Consider the following 14,971-nt stretch of genomic DNA (forward strand, 5'->3'; position numbering starts at 1 on the left):
CAGATTAAAGTATACCTTTGGGATTAAGTCATGCCTTTAGATTCACATCTGGTGTGCAGCAGGCCAAGGTAGTCTTCCTGGCGGATTCAGAGTAGGAACTGCTTTCCTTGGATGGTGAAGTTTGTTGGACCTGGGAAGGGGAGATCGGGTTGCTGCATTGAGTTTGGGTAGATGTTGTCCAGAGAGGTCAGGGCATGGCTGCCCATTGGAGAGGGGGCAGGTCGTAGCAGCCCTCAGAAAGTTCATAGGGACAGAGGTGGAGGGAGCTGGATGACCGGGGGGGGGTAGGAGCATGGAAGTGGGACGAGGGTGCTGGGGGGGTAGCTCAATGGGACGAGGGAGCAGCTCTAGACTGACTAGATAATTGATCAGGGGCGATGGTGGATGGCATCACAGAAGAGTGGGTGGAGATGATGGAAGGAAGGTGATGGAAAGGAAGTCTAGGGTGGCTGAGGGAGGGTGCAGGGTAAAGGTTTGCAGCAAGCCCAGTTCAAATTCCTCCTCTCAGACAGACTGATGCTGCTGGTTTGCAGGGATTGGATGCTTATCCAGGTACAATCAAAACATTTAATCTTGAAACCTCATGAGGTAACTGCAGAGTCAGCGGCCAATTGCCCACCTCCACCGCACAATTAACTGTGCCACTCGGCTATGCACCGACAATCGTCTCCCCAGCCTATGACTGTGTGTGGCCCGCTGTCTTGCCTTCGAGTGGAAATTTAGCTCAGTTCTGGTCCCACAATTGGGGCACACTGGGCCCGATTCTCCCACCCAACCCGCACGTTTTCTGGCGTGTCGGGATGGGAGAATCACATGTCCCGACGCATGTGCATCTCCCACAGCGGGAGAACTGGCGCAGTCGGGATCGCACTGGAAACCTTCGGGGAGAGGTAAGTAATTTAAATCTTTTAAAATGTATTTTAAATGTGATTATCGGGCCCGGTACAGAAATCTCCAGGCCAGATAGCATCCCCCACCCGCCAGGAGTATTTCACTCCGGTGGGGTTTAGAGTAGCTCCCCACTTGCGGGGAACTAGCGGGAGACCCCACCAGAGTAAAGCGGGGGCAATTGGGCCGCCCCAGGAGGTCGGGCAGCAGGGGCGGTGGTGCCCCCGGGCATGGGCACCCTGGCAGTGCCAGCCTGTGGCCCCTGGTACTGCCCAAAGGGCAAAGTGCCCATACCCAGGGGGCACCTTGGCACTGCCCATCAGGCCCAAGGGGGCATGGAGGCAGGGCCAAGAGGACAATCGGTAGGGGGTGGGGGGTCCCGCTGCCACTCTGCATTGGTATCGGTTGGGGCTGGAGGGAGGCCAGCCATTGGGGCGGGGGCGTTGGGGCTGGCAGCGATCGAGCTGGCCAGCAAACTGCAATCTGACAGATTGGGGCCACTGCGCATGCGCAGAGTTCCAAAACTGTCAGACTCCGCGGTGAATAGGTCCCGCGCCCCGAGCTTTTAATGATATTCACGATTGTGACCTCGTCATTGCACAGAGTGGAGAGATTCAGGTCTGAAGTTGATTTGAAAAAACAATCATGATTTACACCAGTTTTCTCACCAATACAGCACCTTTAGGTGAATGGCTCCCATAGAATCCTACAGGGCAGAAAGAGGCCATTTGGCCCATCGAGTCTGCACCAACCACAATCCCACCCAGGCCCTATCCACATATCCCTACATATTTACCCACTAACCCCTCTAACCTATGCATCCCGGGACACTAAGGGGCAATTTAGAATGGCCAATCAACCTAGCCCGCACATCTTTGGACTGTGGGAGGAAACCGGAGCACCCGGAGGAAACCCACGCAGACACAGGGAGAATGTGCAAACTCCACACAGACAGTGACCCGAGCCAAGATTCGAACCCAGGTCCCTGGAGCTGTGAAGCAGCAGTGCTAACCACTGTGCTACCGTGCCGCCCATGGCTGCTACAAAGATTCTGCCCCATGTTTCAGAGATAAATAGAAATCACTGTGCATCAAGGGCCTCCTTCGAGCAACTCAAGCAAACCATTATTTAAGTTACCTCCACCACACCTACCACCTAACAGTGACACCGAGTGAAAGGTTCTGCTCGCAGGTCAATCAAACCTGATTAAAGCACTGAATTATAACATGGCCCCCTCGCACAGCAAGTGCTGAACTCCCACCTTTCAAAAAGCATGGTGTTTAAGGGTCAGCACTATGGAATCAGAAGTCTGGACTCATATGCTGTCTTTGATCTGTGTCACTTGGCTCCGGCTTCAAGAGTTGCGAGTGTCAGCTCTGCACTCTCGCATGTCCCAACGACACAACATGAATGAATTCTTGGGTCCGACAGCAGCACGTAACCTCGAAACTATTCCACCCCTCCCATCCCCCCGCGCACACCATAACTCTATCTTTGTAAGCTGTTGAGCTGTCTGTCACGACGCTCTTGAAATGAGCAGTCAAATGATACAATCAATCCACTTGCAACCTGTAACTATTGGCTTTTTAGGCACTGACTTGGTGAAGGGATTCTCTTTTGTCCTGCAAAAGATACCAATGTTCTCGGCAATGCCCAAGGCCTGTCAATTATTATGAACTTGGATCATGCACTGGAAACTGTGATCAGAAAAGCTAATTTACTTCAAATATATCTTTGGTTCATGATGAATGATTGCCTTCCTTCAGCATGACAGCTCAGTCAGTGCTGAAATCCACTAACCTCAGACAACGTGCAACCTCTCCAATGAAAGCTGTATCACTTTCCAGTTCCTTTCCTCCTCTCTCCTGCAGGTGCTGACTCTTTCTGGACAATGGCCTGGGGCGGAACACTGGCAAAGCATTGACACCTTGAGGAAGAATTTGTTCTTCACAGGGAAGCTGAAACGGAAAGCGTTGCCTTGTGGATCAGAGCTAAACGAAGGCCGGTTTAGGAGTCTCTGATATCGCTGCCCCTTTTCCTTGTTGCTGGAGCATTTTGAATGTTGACGGTACCTCAACGTTTCCCCATATTCCGATCATCTCAATCAGCCCTGTCCAGAGATGGAAGCTGGGATGGACCCCAGCACCAGTCAAATCTTCCATATCCTCCATGAATTGTCGCTGCTTCCACAACTCTCAGAGGAAAATGTCTTCCACTTCGCACACATCTTCACAAGTTTTGGATCGAATCGGGAGTTCATATGGGCTGAACTTTTCCGGCTGTTCCGCTGGCAGGATCTTCCAGTCCTGTCGACCGCGACCCCCTGCTGCAGGTTCTCCAGCGGCGGAGTGTGTGACAAAGAGAAAACATATTGGCAGTGTTGGGACAGGAAGGTCCTGGCGCTATCCAATGGCGGACCTCCTCCGCTGTTGCAAAACACACTGCCGGGGGCGGGGGGGAGGGGATCCCACTTATGGACTCTCAAACCACAGCATTTTTTTTCAGGGCTTTTCTGTCACCATCCGTTAAAGCATGAATGTGCTCCTCTCTTTTCTAAACTTGTTTGGGGTGTGTTGCATTTATTGAGGTGCAGGAAGTTCATTTCAATCAATGGGAGTTCAAAATAGCCTAGTATCGAACCCTACCAACTCAATTTCTTGCATTCTACATTCTACAATGAGCCTTCAAGTGCAATTATATTCTGAGCTTGACACTGCGCATAATGGCAATGTTTTCTCGTAAAAACAGGCATGTCATAGTGGCTGTAAAACTCAGACTGCTACACAACATACTAATGGCTCTGAGTGTCTGACCCTTTGCAGTTGGCCAAAGATCACACCAGTTTGGGCTTATAGTAAGGATGCTAACAAAATCCAGCATGGCTCCCAACCTCAGAAATGCAACAAAAAATTGCATTTATATCACACCTTTAAAAATGGCCAGCACTGCTGCCTCAACTCCAGGGATCTGGGGTCAATTCTGGCCTTGGGCAGCTACGTGGAGTTTGCACGTTCCCCCCGTGTCCGCCGCATGCTCCCGTTTCCTTCTACAGTCCAAAGATGTGCAGGTTAGGTGGATTGGCCATGCTAAAAGATTGCCCCTTAGTGTCCCAAGATGTGTATATTAAAGTTTATTTATTAGTGTCACAAGTAGGCTTACATTAATACTGCAATGAAGTTACTGTGAAAACCTCCTAGTCGCCACACTCCGGCGCCTGTTTAGATACACAGAGGGAGAATTTAGCATGGCCAATCTACCTAATCAGTCTTTTTGGACTGTGGGCGGAAATCCATGCAGAAACAGGGAGAAAGTGCAAACTCCGCACATACAGTGACCCAAGTGCGAATCGAACCCGGGTCGCTGGCATTGTGAGGCAGCAGTGCTAACCACTATGCCACCGTGCCGCCCCCATGGTAAATATGCAAGGTTACAGGGATAAGGTGGGGCAGGGAGACTCAATGGGCTGAATGGCCTCCTTCTGCACTGTAAGGTTTCTATGATTCTAAAACACTTCATGGTCTATTAGAACTACTTGGTCAAAAAGAGAAGTTTTAAGGAGTCTTTTAAAGGAGAAGAGAGAGATGGAAAAGTTTAGGGAAAGAATTCAGAGTTTTGGGCTAGTCAGCTGCAGGCACAGCCACCAATGGATGAGAGAGCCGCACAGGGGTGCAGAGATGGAGGAACGCTGCTTTTCTGGAGATTTGTAGCATACCCGAGTATGCCAAGTTAGGGCCAATGCTTTACGGTGGGAGAAGGGAGTGAGGCTGGCTAATTGACTTCAGCTGAGGGCGAGAATACAGATCCAAATTTCACCCCTTCAGTCTGTGGCGGATGAGAACTGAGGTTTCAGAGGCAAAAGGACAGACTCCTAATCCACTTCAACCTCATCATTACATTTTACAAGGAGTAAATTAAAATCAGCTTATGCTGTTGAGTAACTCAATCAAGGGTAAAGTCAAGATTAACTGCGACTATGAGTTACAGTGCAAATACCTACTCTGCTTCATTTCAGGACAGCATGGTGGCACAGTGCTGCCTCACAGCGCCAGGGGCCCGGGTTCGATTCCTGCCTTTGGTCACTATCTGTGCGAAGTCTGCACGTTCTCCCCATGTCAGCTTTGGTTTCCTCCAGGTGCTCCAGTTTCTTCCCACAGTCCGAGAGGCGTGCTAGTTAGGTGGATTGGCCATGCTAAATTCTCCATCAATGCACCCAAACAGGTGTCGGAGTGTGGCGACTAGGAGATTTCCACAGTAACTTAATTGCAGTGTTGTAAACCTATTCGCGACACTAATAAACAAGCTTTAAACTGTGTGTGTGTGTGTGTGTGTGTGTGTGGGGGGGGGCGGGGGATTCTCCCATTCCTCTCATTTGTTTTGGAGATTTTTTTGGGAGATTCCAGTGGCGCCCGATGCCCGGACTCCTCGCTGGGCGTCCTGGCCCGCTAGTGTCTCCCAGCACCTGGTTTCCAGCGGCGTCAACTCCATGCCGGAAAGTGGCAGGGAGATGCATAAATTATGGAAATACTCATTACCATATATTTTAAATCCTATTAGCGAGCCTGGGACTGAAGTCTCTGAGCCCACTCGCCTCTGCCACCCCGCCAGGAGTATTTCACTCCAGTAGGATTTATAGTAGCTCCTCATTTTTTGGAGATAGTGGCCCGACCCCGCTGGAGTGAATGAGGGACAATTGGCTTTCACACAAATTCGACACTTCAAAATGTTTTGGGAGAATTCCAGCCGTGTTATCTGCCTTCTTGGGGGTGCTGCTTTCCTCAGTTGACAGACATTGGTAATTTGCCTCCACTCCATTACACTTGGTTCAATCCTTGCGACTGTGATACTTAGACAAGGCGGTGAAACACGCACAACAAATGGAGGAATGTGCTCAGGCTGTCTTGTGAAAATGTTGATATATAATCAGCATTGCTACGTCCAGAGCTGTGAATAATGAAAATTCCAATGTACCATTCAGGTGGCAAGCTAATCATTCCGACTATGCTATTAATGGAGTGCAACATCACCAAGAAGGCAACACAATACAGACATCCTGTCACTTATTACTGGCCCATCCACACCTTAAACATATCAGCGGCTCCTGGCTTCCCTCTACTGATTGTTGCGAAAGATCGCATTTTAGGAGATCATGAAGATATGGAAGGTGTCATGGATTGGAAATGGCACACTATTCCTGGGTCAAAATTCGAGGACTCCCTCCCCTACAGCATTTGAACAAATACCTTCATCACACGGACTGCAGGGGTTCAAGAAGGCAGCTCACCACCACCTTCTCAGGGGCACCTAGGGATAGGCAATAAACACCAGCACTGTTGGCGACATCCACACTCTGGAAATTAATAAATTAATAAAATGCAAGTTCTTGCCTCAATTGGAGTAAAGTTATTAATCTTATGCTCCCAGCAACAAGGTACATCCAGGGAGTTGGAACATTCCGCACTATAACGGTGGCTGTGTCTACTTTGACTTCTAGTGCAGAATTTACTGAACAGATTCCCAGAACAGAGCATCCGATGTTGCGGCTAAGCAATCACCATTATGGCTTCAGATACAAGGAAACAGCGCCATCTGCTGGGCCCTGACTGAGTGAACAAATATGACACTAAATTCCTCGCAGTGTGGCTGATGTTGTAGCCGATCAAAGGGAGAGTGAGGTTTTTTTTTTAAATCCAGTGTTTTTCCAATAGAAAATAAAGAGCCTGAATTTATGTAGCATCTTGCACAACATCAGAATGCCCCAAAGTGCTTCACAGCCAATTTGGTGCTTTTTCTAAAAGGAGTCAGTGTTGTAATGTAGTATTTCTCAAGAGACCCGGGTTTAACTGAACTGAAGTTCCTCTAAAAGGTCGCAGTCTCAGTAAAGAGCCAAACATGAACACGGACTAAGTGCTGGAAAATGGGATTTGAATAGATAGGTGTTTGATGGCCAGCGCAGACATGATGGACTGAAGGGCCTCTTTCTGTGCTGTAAAGCTCTAGTACTCAATGGGGGGAATTTTCCCGTCCTACCCGCCATGGGAATCGAGGCAGGCGGGGGATGGACCATGCAAAGGTCCGTTGAGCTCGGCCGGGAGTTTCCGGTTTTAGGGCGAAGATGGCCAGAAATCCTGCCCTATGAGGTGCCTTTGACATACACCCAATCAAGGCAAAGGAAGAGTGGAGTAAATGAGGAGAAGACACAAGTGAGAGAGAATAAAAAAGGTCATTGGACCAAATGCTTGTGAGCACCAGATTCAAAACAGAGGTGCCGATTATTCCATTAAAGTGAATGAAAAATTAATTTGAAGTCAACTACAGAAAGCTGGAATCTTCTGGGACACAATTCACTGAGTGCGAGTGTGTGTTTGTGTGTGAGAGGGCGTGTGCAGTGTGTGCGAGTGGATGTGCGAGAGCGCCTGAGAGAGAACGTGAGTTGTCTTGATTCTTTCACAGATTGGGTGTCACTGGCGAGGCCAGCATTTATTACCCTTCCCTAACTGCCCCTGAGGAGGCGATAGGTGTCCTTTAGAACTGCCACAGTCCATTTCCGGATTGGAAAACAGCAAATGTGACGCCACTGTTCAAAAAAGGAGGTAGACAAAAGGTGGGTAACGATAGACCGATTAGCTTAACTTCTGTAGGAGGGAAAATGCTTGAATCTATCATCAAGGAAGAAATAGCAAGACATCTGGATATAAATTGTCCCATTGGAAAGACGCAGTACGGGTTCATGAAGGGCAGGTCATGTTTGATTAATTTGGTGGAATTCTTTGAGAACATTACGTGCGCAGTGGACAATGGGGAACCTGTGGATGTGGTGTATCTGGATTTCCAGAAGGCATTTGACAAGGTGTTGCACCAAAGGCTGCTGCATAAGATGAAGGTGCACGGTGTTACGGGTAATGTATTAGCATGAATAGAGGATTGGTTAACTAACAGAAAGCAAAGAGTAGGGGTATATGGGTGTTTTTCTGGTTGGCGATCAGTGACTAGTGGTGCGTCTCAGGGGTCAGTGTTGGGACCGCAATTGTTTACGATTTACATAGATGATTTGGAGTTGGGGACCAAGTGTAGTGTGTCAAAGTTCGCAGACGACATTAAGATGAGTGGCAGAGCAAAGTGTGCAGAGGATGCTGAAAGTCTGCAAAGGGATATAGATAGTCTAAGTGAGTGGGTGAGGGTCTGGCAGATGGAATACAATGTTGGTAAATGTGAGGTCATCCATTTTGGTAGGAATAACAGCAAACTGGACTATTATTTAAATGATAAAAAATTGCAGCATGCTGCTGTGCAGAGGGACCTGGGTGTCCTTGTGCATGAATCACAAAAAGTTGGTTTGCAGGTGCAGCAGGTAATTAAGAAGGCAAATGGAATTTTGTTCTTCATTGCTAGAGGGATGGAGTTTAAAAACAGCAAGGTTATGTTGCAGCTGTATAAGGTGCTGGTGAGGCCACACCTGGAGTACTGTGCACAGTTTTGGTCTCCTTATTTGAGAAAGGATATACTGGCACTGGAGGGGGTACAGAGAGATTCACTAGGTTGATTCCGGAGTTGAGAGGTTTGGCTTATGAGGAGAGACTGAGTAGTCTGGGGCTATACTCATTGGAATTCAGAAGAATGAGGGGAGATCTTATAGAAACATGTAAGATTATGAAGGGAATAGATAAGTTAGAAACAGGGAAGTTGTTTCCACTGGCAGGTGAAACTAGAACTAGGGGGCATGGTCTCAAAATAAGGGGGACCAGATTTAGGATTGAGTTGAGGAGGAACTTCTTCACACAAAGGATTGTGAATCTGTGGAATTCCCTGCCCAGTGAAGCAGTTGAGGCTACCTCATTGAATGTTGTTAAGGCAAGGATAGATAAATTTTTGAACAGTAAAGGAATTAAGGGTTATAGTGAGCGGGCGGGTAAGTGGAGCTGAGTCCACAAAAAGCTCAGCCATGATCTTACTGAATGGCGGAGCAGGCTTAAGGGGCCAGATGGCCTACTCCGAGTTCTTATGTTCTTATGTGGTGTTGCTTTTCCCACAGGTCTTCCAGGATTTTGACCCAGTGACAGTGAAGGAATGCCAGAATAGTTCCAAGTCAGGATGGCATGTGGCTTGGAGGGGAACCTATATGTGGTGGTATTTTGAAACATCTGCTGCCCTTGACCTTCCTGGTAGTAGAGGTTGTGGATTTGGAAAGTGCTGTTGAAGAAATTGAAATGTTGGTGAGCTGCCTTTTTGAATCACTGCAGCCCACGTGGTGTAGGTACACCCACAGTCCTGTTAGGGAGTTCCAGGATTTTGACTCAGTGACAGTGATTGTGTGCGGCTGTGTGTGTGCCTGCACGTGTGCATGAGTGTGCCCCAGAAGGAAGAAACAGTTTGGACCAGTATTCTTATATCCCCGTTATACTACTTTTTCTTTCTCGGATACCAAACCTTGGTCTGTTTGGCCTCATTTCCAATGAGCTAGCAATTGAAAGAAAGTTATGATATTGTGTTCTTGTCAAACCTAAATTAAACTAAATGGTGCTGATGTTAAACTGCCAAGGGGTAGAAACTGAGCAGTGAGATTTACTCATGGGCAAGCTCTGTTTGAAGCCAAACATGGGGGCAAGGTTGATGTTTCAAAAATGGATGCCAGATGACCCTCATTATCTGCAGGCCCAACCATTTACTGTGACTCCGATCAATCCAATTTCTCTGCTTCTGGGGCTTGTCACACAAGCCTGAGGGAGCAGTTAGGTGACACCGCAGTTACTGAGTGAGGGAGCTGGATTTAGAAATGGTTGTGGATGCAAGGCTGGGTGCAGGTGTACTTTGCAAACAGCGCTCCGGGATGGTGTGCATGTGTCAGTCTTCCAGAGTCTCCAGAACATGCCACAATATTCAAAGCGAGGGTGCAGGAGGGCAGAGGAAAGCGCCAACATGCATGCCTCCGATTAACTTAATCTTGTTAATGGGTTGGAGAGGAAGGAGACAGAGGTTTTCAAAGTGGCGAATGTGAAGAGGGAGTGGTTTGATGCATGCCTACTGGGAGCACCGCGGGGACACACAATGTGATGTTGTTGCTGAAGAGAAAAGTGATATTGAAACTGAGGTGCTCAAATGGTTGTTCAAAGTTGGCATCATGGGTCAAATACCCTGTGACAGGTCGTGTGGCCACTTGTCTGCACTGTGAGGCTGCAGCCCTCAGCTGCCTCCTCCAATCAGTAAGGCAACAGCAAGCTCACTCATCACGACTATCTTCCTTTGAGATTCTCCCTCCAGAGTCTGTTCCCATCTAGAAATAGTGCCACCAATTGGGAACCACACCCTCCTCTGGCCCAGTCAGTGGCTTTGCATATTAAAATAGCATTGCATCAGCAAAGCAGGTCAGGACCCAGAAATAATCCCAGTCACTTGCAATAGTCTTGAAATGATGCCATCATTTTGCATCGACCGATTGTAATCTTGCATCAAAAGGATTTATTTCTAAATGTATTAAAGGCCCCAAATTTTATACATGTTTTGTGTTGTTCTACATTGTACTCGGCAAACAGAGATATTGCTTCCTGGATTTGGCTGCAATTTCTGGACTCAATTCATGTTCTTTGCGGCATTCCCGAGAGAAAACATGAAGGGAGAAATTAGACTTCATCTTCCTGCTTCACTGCTTGGTGGACCATTTATAAATACATTCCCCTGACTTTTCCCAGCTCACACAAAAGAAAGGAGAAGGAAAAAGGGATGGCAACATCTAAGAAAGAACAGTATGCTTACAACCTATACAGTACAAATAGGGTTCCTTGAAGAAACTTAGGCATGTTGGTGACTGCTCCTTTAAGAAGGGCTAAGGTGATACGGGGAAGTCGGGGGGGGTGGGGTGGTGCGGTGATAGAATGAAGGCAAGTATCATAAGTTGCTTTGCAAAGAAGCATTTCTGTAGCAACAAGCTCTGTATGGATTCTTTTTCAAACGCTGGTCAGAGAGCTGCAGCTGGGGTTAAACGAATGGATGATGAAGCTGCATCTTGAGGGAATCTTCAGCTGACACACAAACTGTAAGAATACTGGCGAAATTAAAGATGAGAAGATCATCCAGCACATCGACTCCTCCATAATAAAATCATTTTTCTTTATAAATCGGTGTTTTATGACTTGATTACCTTAAAAGAACATTATAGATGTCTGTCAATGAAAAGTATTGGAGGTTATCCTGGTATCTGTTCTAAGTTACTATTCATTCATTTCAATTTCTGCCACCAAGTCCTAGTTTCTTACCGGTTCCATTCAAACATTTTGCTGAGGTTCCACTTGGCTACAGCCTATCCGGATTATCAAAAACGCAAACCTCTTCAGGTTTTCCTCTCAGTTCATCCTCTTCACACTCGGGATTTAGTCTGAGGTAACGAGACATCAGTGTCCACAGCCAAGACTGAGTGGGCCCAAGTTACCATACTGCCAGTGACCTCGACAATCACTCTGCCCATGGGGTCAAAGTTCACACCAGTGAAAGTTGCCTAAGCCAAAGGCTGTACATATCCAGCCTCGATTTAATTTGTTAAATTGCCCATAGTAGTGAGAAAGCCTTGGGGGCCTCGGGCCCAATGGAATAAATCGGTGGGCTGACACTGAAAGATGAATGCATCAAAAGAACCAACTGATTCACTAACATCTCACACGGAAAGGAACCTTCCACTTCCCCACATGCCAACACTGAACGTCAGATTTCACGTTGCTCTAGTGACATATGAACTAGGCCAAAGTTCTCTGGTGCCTAAAAGTAAACTTGCAGAATTGGCAAATAATCAGCTAATGAATTTCAACACAGATAAGTGTGTGGTTATTAAACTTCCATAAACAAAATAAATCATACACAACTTGTAAAATTAGAATCTAATTGGGCCAAGGAGCAAAGAGGTCTGGGAGCACTATTACGCAAATGACTAGAAATTGAGAGGCAGATTAATGTTGACATTTTTTAAAAAAGCAAACCATGCACTCAGATTTATTTCCAGGAGGGATAGAATTTTAAAGTAGGAAGTTGTGCTAAAACATGCAACAAACTTTAATTAGAACATATTTGGAGGCCTGTTCTGGTCGCCATATTATACAAAATATATGGAAGCACTGGAGAGACTGAAAGTGTGAGGTTGTATGTATCAGAAAAGGATAAACAGGCCAGGTCACTTTTCTCTCAAGGGGAGATCTAGTCGAGATGTTTTAAATTATGTAAGGTTTTGACAGACACAGACGCAAGAGGCCATCAAATTAAAATAGTCACCAAGAGATGAATTTGTGATAAAGGTAAGCTATCTCTTTTTCCTTCTTGGCCTGTCTGCAGGTTTGACACAGCAGACCATGCTATCTTCCACCATCACCTTTCTCCACTGTCACCCAGCTGTGTGGGACTGCACCCACCCGGTTCCATTATCTCTTGGTCCCCTCCTATTTCTCATCAACATGCTGCCCTTGGCAGCAGTGTCCAAAAGCACAGACTTAGTTGCCACATGCACCCAGTTCTACCTCAGCATCACCTCTCGACTCCGCCGCTGTCTCCCAATGCTTGTTCAACATCAGCACAAATTTCCCGATCAAATAGTATTTTGACATTAAAATCCTTGTTTTCAAATCTCTCCACATCCATATCTCCATAGTTTGCTCCAGCCCCTCAATGCTCCACTGGTGGCCGGGCCTTCAAAAGCCTAGGCTCCAAGCTCTGGAATACCCTTCACCCTATACCTCTCTTTCCTGCAAGTTGCTCCCTTTTTATTCTTTTTACTTCATTTTTATTCATTTGTGGGACATGGACATTGCTGGCTGGGCCAGCATTTATTGCCCATCCCTAGTTGCCCTTGGAGGGCAGTTGAGAATCAACCACATTGCTGTGGGTCTGTGGGGCAGACCAGATAGGTGGACCAGATGATAGATTTCCTTCCCTAAAGGACATTAGTGAACCAGATGGGATTTTCCGACAATAGATTCTTAATTCCAGATTTTATTTACTGAATTCAAATTCCACCATTTGCCATGGCGGGATTCGAACCCGGGTCCCCACAACATTAGCTGAGCTTTTGGATTAATAATCTAGCGATAGTACCACTAGGCCATCACCTGCCTCTATTTTGGGCAAGTCTTCGGTCGTCTGCTCCAATATTTCCTTATGTGATTCGGGGTCAAATGTTGCTTTATAGTTTTCTGGTGAAGCGCCTTCAGATGTTTTATCACAAGAAGTTATTGCTGATATTACTGGTGGCACCTACAAATCTTCTGCTTGTATTTTTTTTACATAATGACTAGGAATCTGCCAGGTCACTGTCAGCTCCTACATGCTTCATATATGGGTAAGGAAACCAAACTGCAATATGCTGTCAGAGGGGCACAGATCTCAATTATTATATCAAAGGTATTAAAGGATATGGGCCAAAGGCAGGTATATGGAGTTAGGCCACAGATCAGCCATGATCTAATTGAATGGCAGAATAGGTTCAATGGGCTGAATGACCTTCTCCTGTTCCTATATAAGAAGAAATCACGGATCTGGATTTTGATTTTAAGCACAACCGTTCTCAGATCCAACCATCAGCATGTTTCCTTTCACCTTTTGTGTCCTGTGGTTTATCCACTGATGGCCGTGCTCACTCACGGGAAGTGAGCTGGCTTTCAGCGGAGAAGATTTTGTGTGGGGTGGACAGCGATCAGCAGTAAACACATTGAGCTCTTCCAAGCTCTTGCTGTCACCTCACTACCACCATTTCTCCTCTCTTAACCCAGGTTACAGTGAGAGAGCAGGAACCCCATCACTTAAATCTATCCCACAATTATTTCCAAAACTTATTTGCGGGGTTCACGAAAGGGGAAAACAAACATACATTAAAAAGTCTCAAATCATCAGAGGAAGACGAGAGCAAATGGGCGCAATTGTGGGCATGATGTGCGTTTGTTGACATGCTACACTTTATGGTAATTAAAAACACACCCATTAAGGTAGAATCCCTGTTTTCTCTCCGTTGATCCTTCCCTCGCCTGTAGATATTGCCAAAAGCTTCGCAGTGGTGCCAGAACTGCCATGGAATGGATTCATTCCCCAGCACTGCTGGACTCGGGACATTCACCAACCCCTGGTACGTCCCTCATCCACCAGAGTCACCCATCATGCCATCCAAACCCCTGGCTTCTGTTCTATTGCAGAGCCAAATCGAAGGGCCCTGTTCATGGTGCCAAGCTCTCGGGCCCTCTGCCAATCCCACAGCCAATCTGGGAGCCAGGAGTATGCCTGTAAAAGGAATGATGGCCTTAAAGGAGAAGGTTTGGCAGACGAGTCAGTCTTTTGAATGTTCGAAGGCCTGTTTCAGATAGCTCCACGCAACAAAGAACAAAGAACAGTACAGCACAGGAAACAGGCCCTTCGGCCCTCCAAGCCTGTGCCGCTCCTTGGTCCAACTAGACCAATCGTTTGTATCCCTCCATTCCCAGGCTGCTCATGTGACTATCCAGGTAAGTCTTAAACGATGTCAGCGTGCCTGCCTCCACCACCCTACTTGGCAGCGCATTCCAGGCCCCCACCACCCTCTGTGTAAAAAACATCCCTCTAATATCTGAGTTATACTTCGCCCCTCTCACCTTGAGCCCGTGACCCCTCGTGAACGTCACTTCTGATCTGAGAAAAAGCTTCCCACCGTTCACCCTATCTATCCCCTTCATAATCTTGTACACCTCTATTAGATCTCCCTTCATTCTCCGTCTTTCCAGGGAGAACAACCCCAGTTTACCCAATCTCTCCTCATAGCTAAGACCCTCCATACCAGGCAACATCCTGGTAAACCTTCTCTGCACTCTCTCTAACGCCTCCACGTCAGCAACAGCTGAATATACATTTCAAATCACATGATATAATGATCGGTCTTATTGAGTGTATACAACAAAATACTATGAGTAATAAGGAAGGGAGATAGTTGCAGACAGGATGGAGAGAACCATGTACAGTTTGTAACTCAGGCACAGTGAATAAACTAAATTACGGGAGCATAAAATACCCCCTCACACCAATTAATCCCACATGTCGCACTTTCTTCCCCTAGACTGGAAGGGATCAGACACAGTTCCCCTTGTGACTG

The 14,971-nt window shown here is 46.9% G+C and overlaps 1 protein-coding gene across 1 annotated transcript in view; it reads right to left on the reverse strand.

The window, feature by feature from the left end:
- cntn1b (contactin 1b) overlaps positions 1–14,971 on the reverse strand; it is a 748,714-nt gene that overhangs the window by 327,141 nt on the left and 406,602 nt on the right. The gene's annotated exons all lie outside the window — the stretch shown is intronic.

This window comes from Mustelus asterias, chromosome 9 (genome assembly GCF_964213995.1).
Source record: "Mustelus asterias chromosome 9, sMusAst1.hap1.1, whole genome shotgun sequence".
In the NCBI taxonomy this organism is placed as follows: domain Eukaryota; kingdom Metazoa; phylum Chordata; class Chondrichthyes; order Carcharhiniformes; family Triakidae; genus Mustelus; species Mustelus asterias.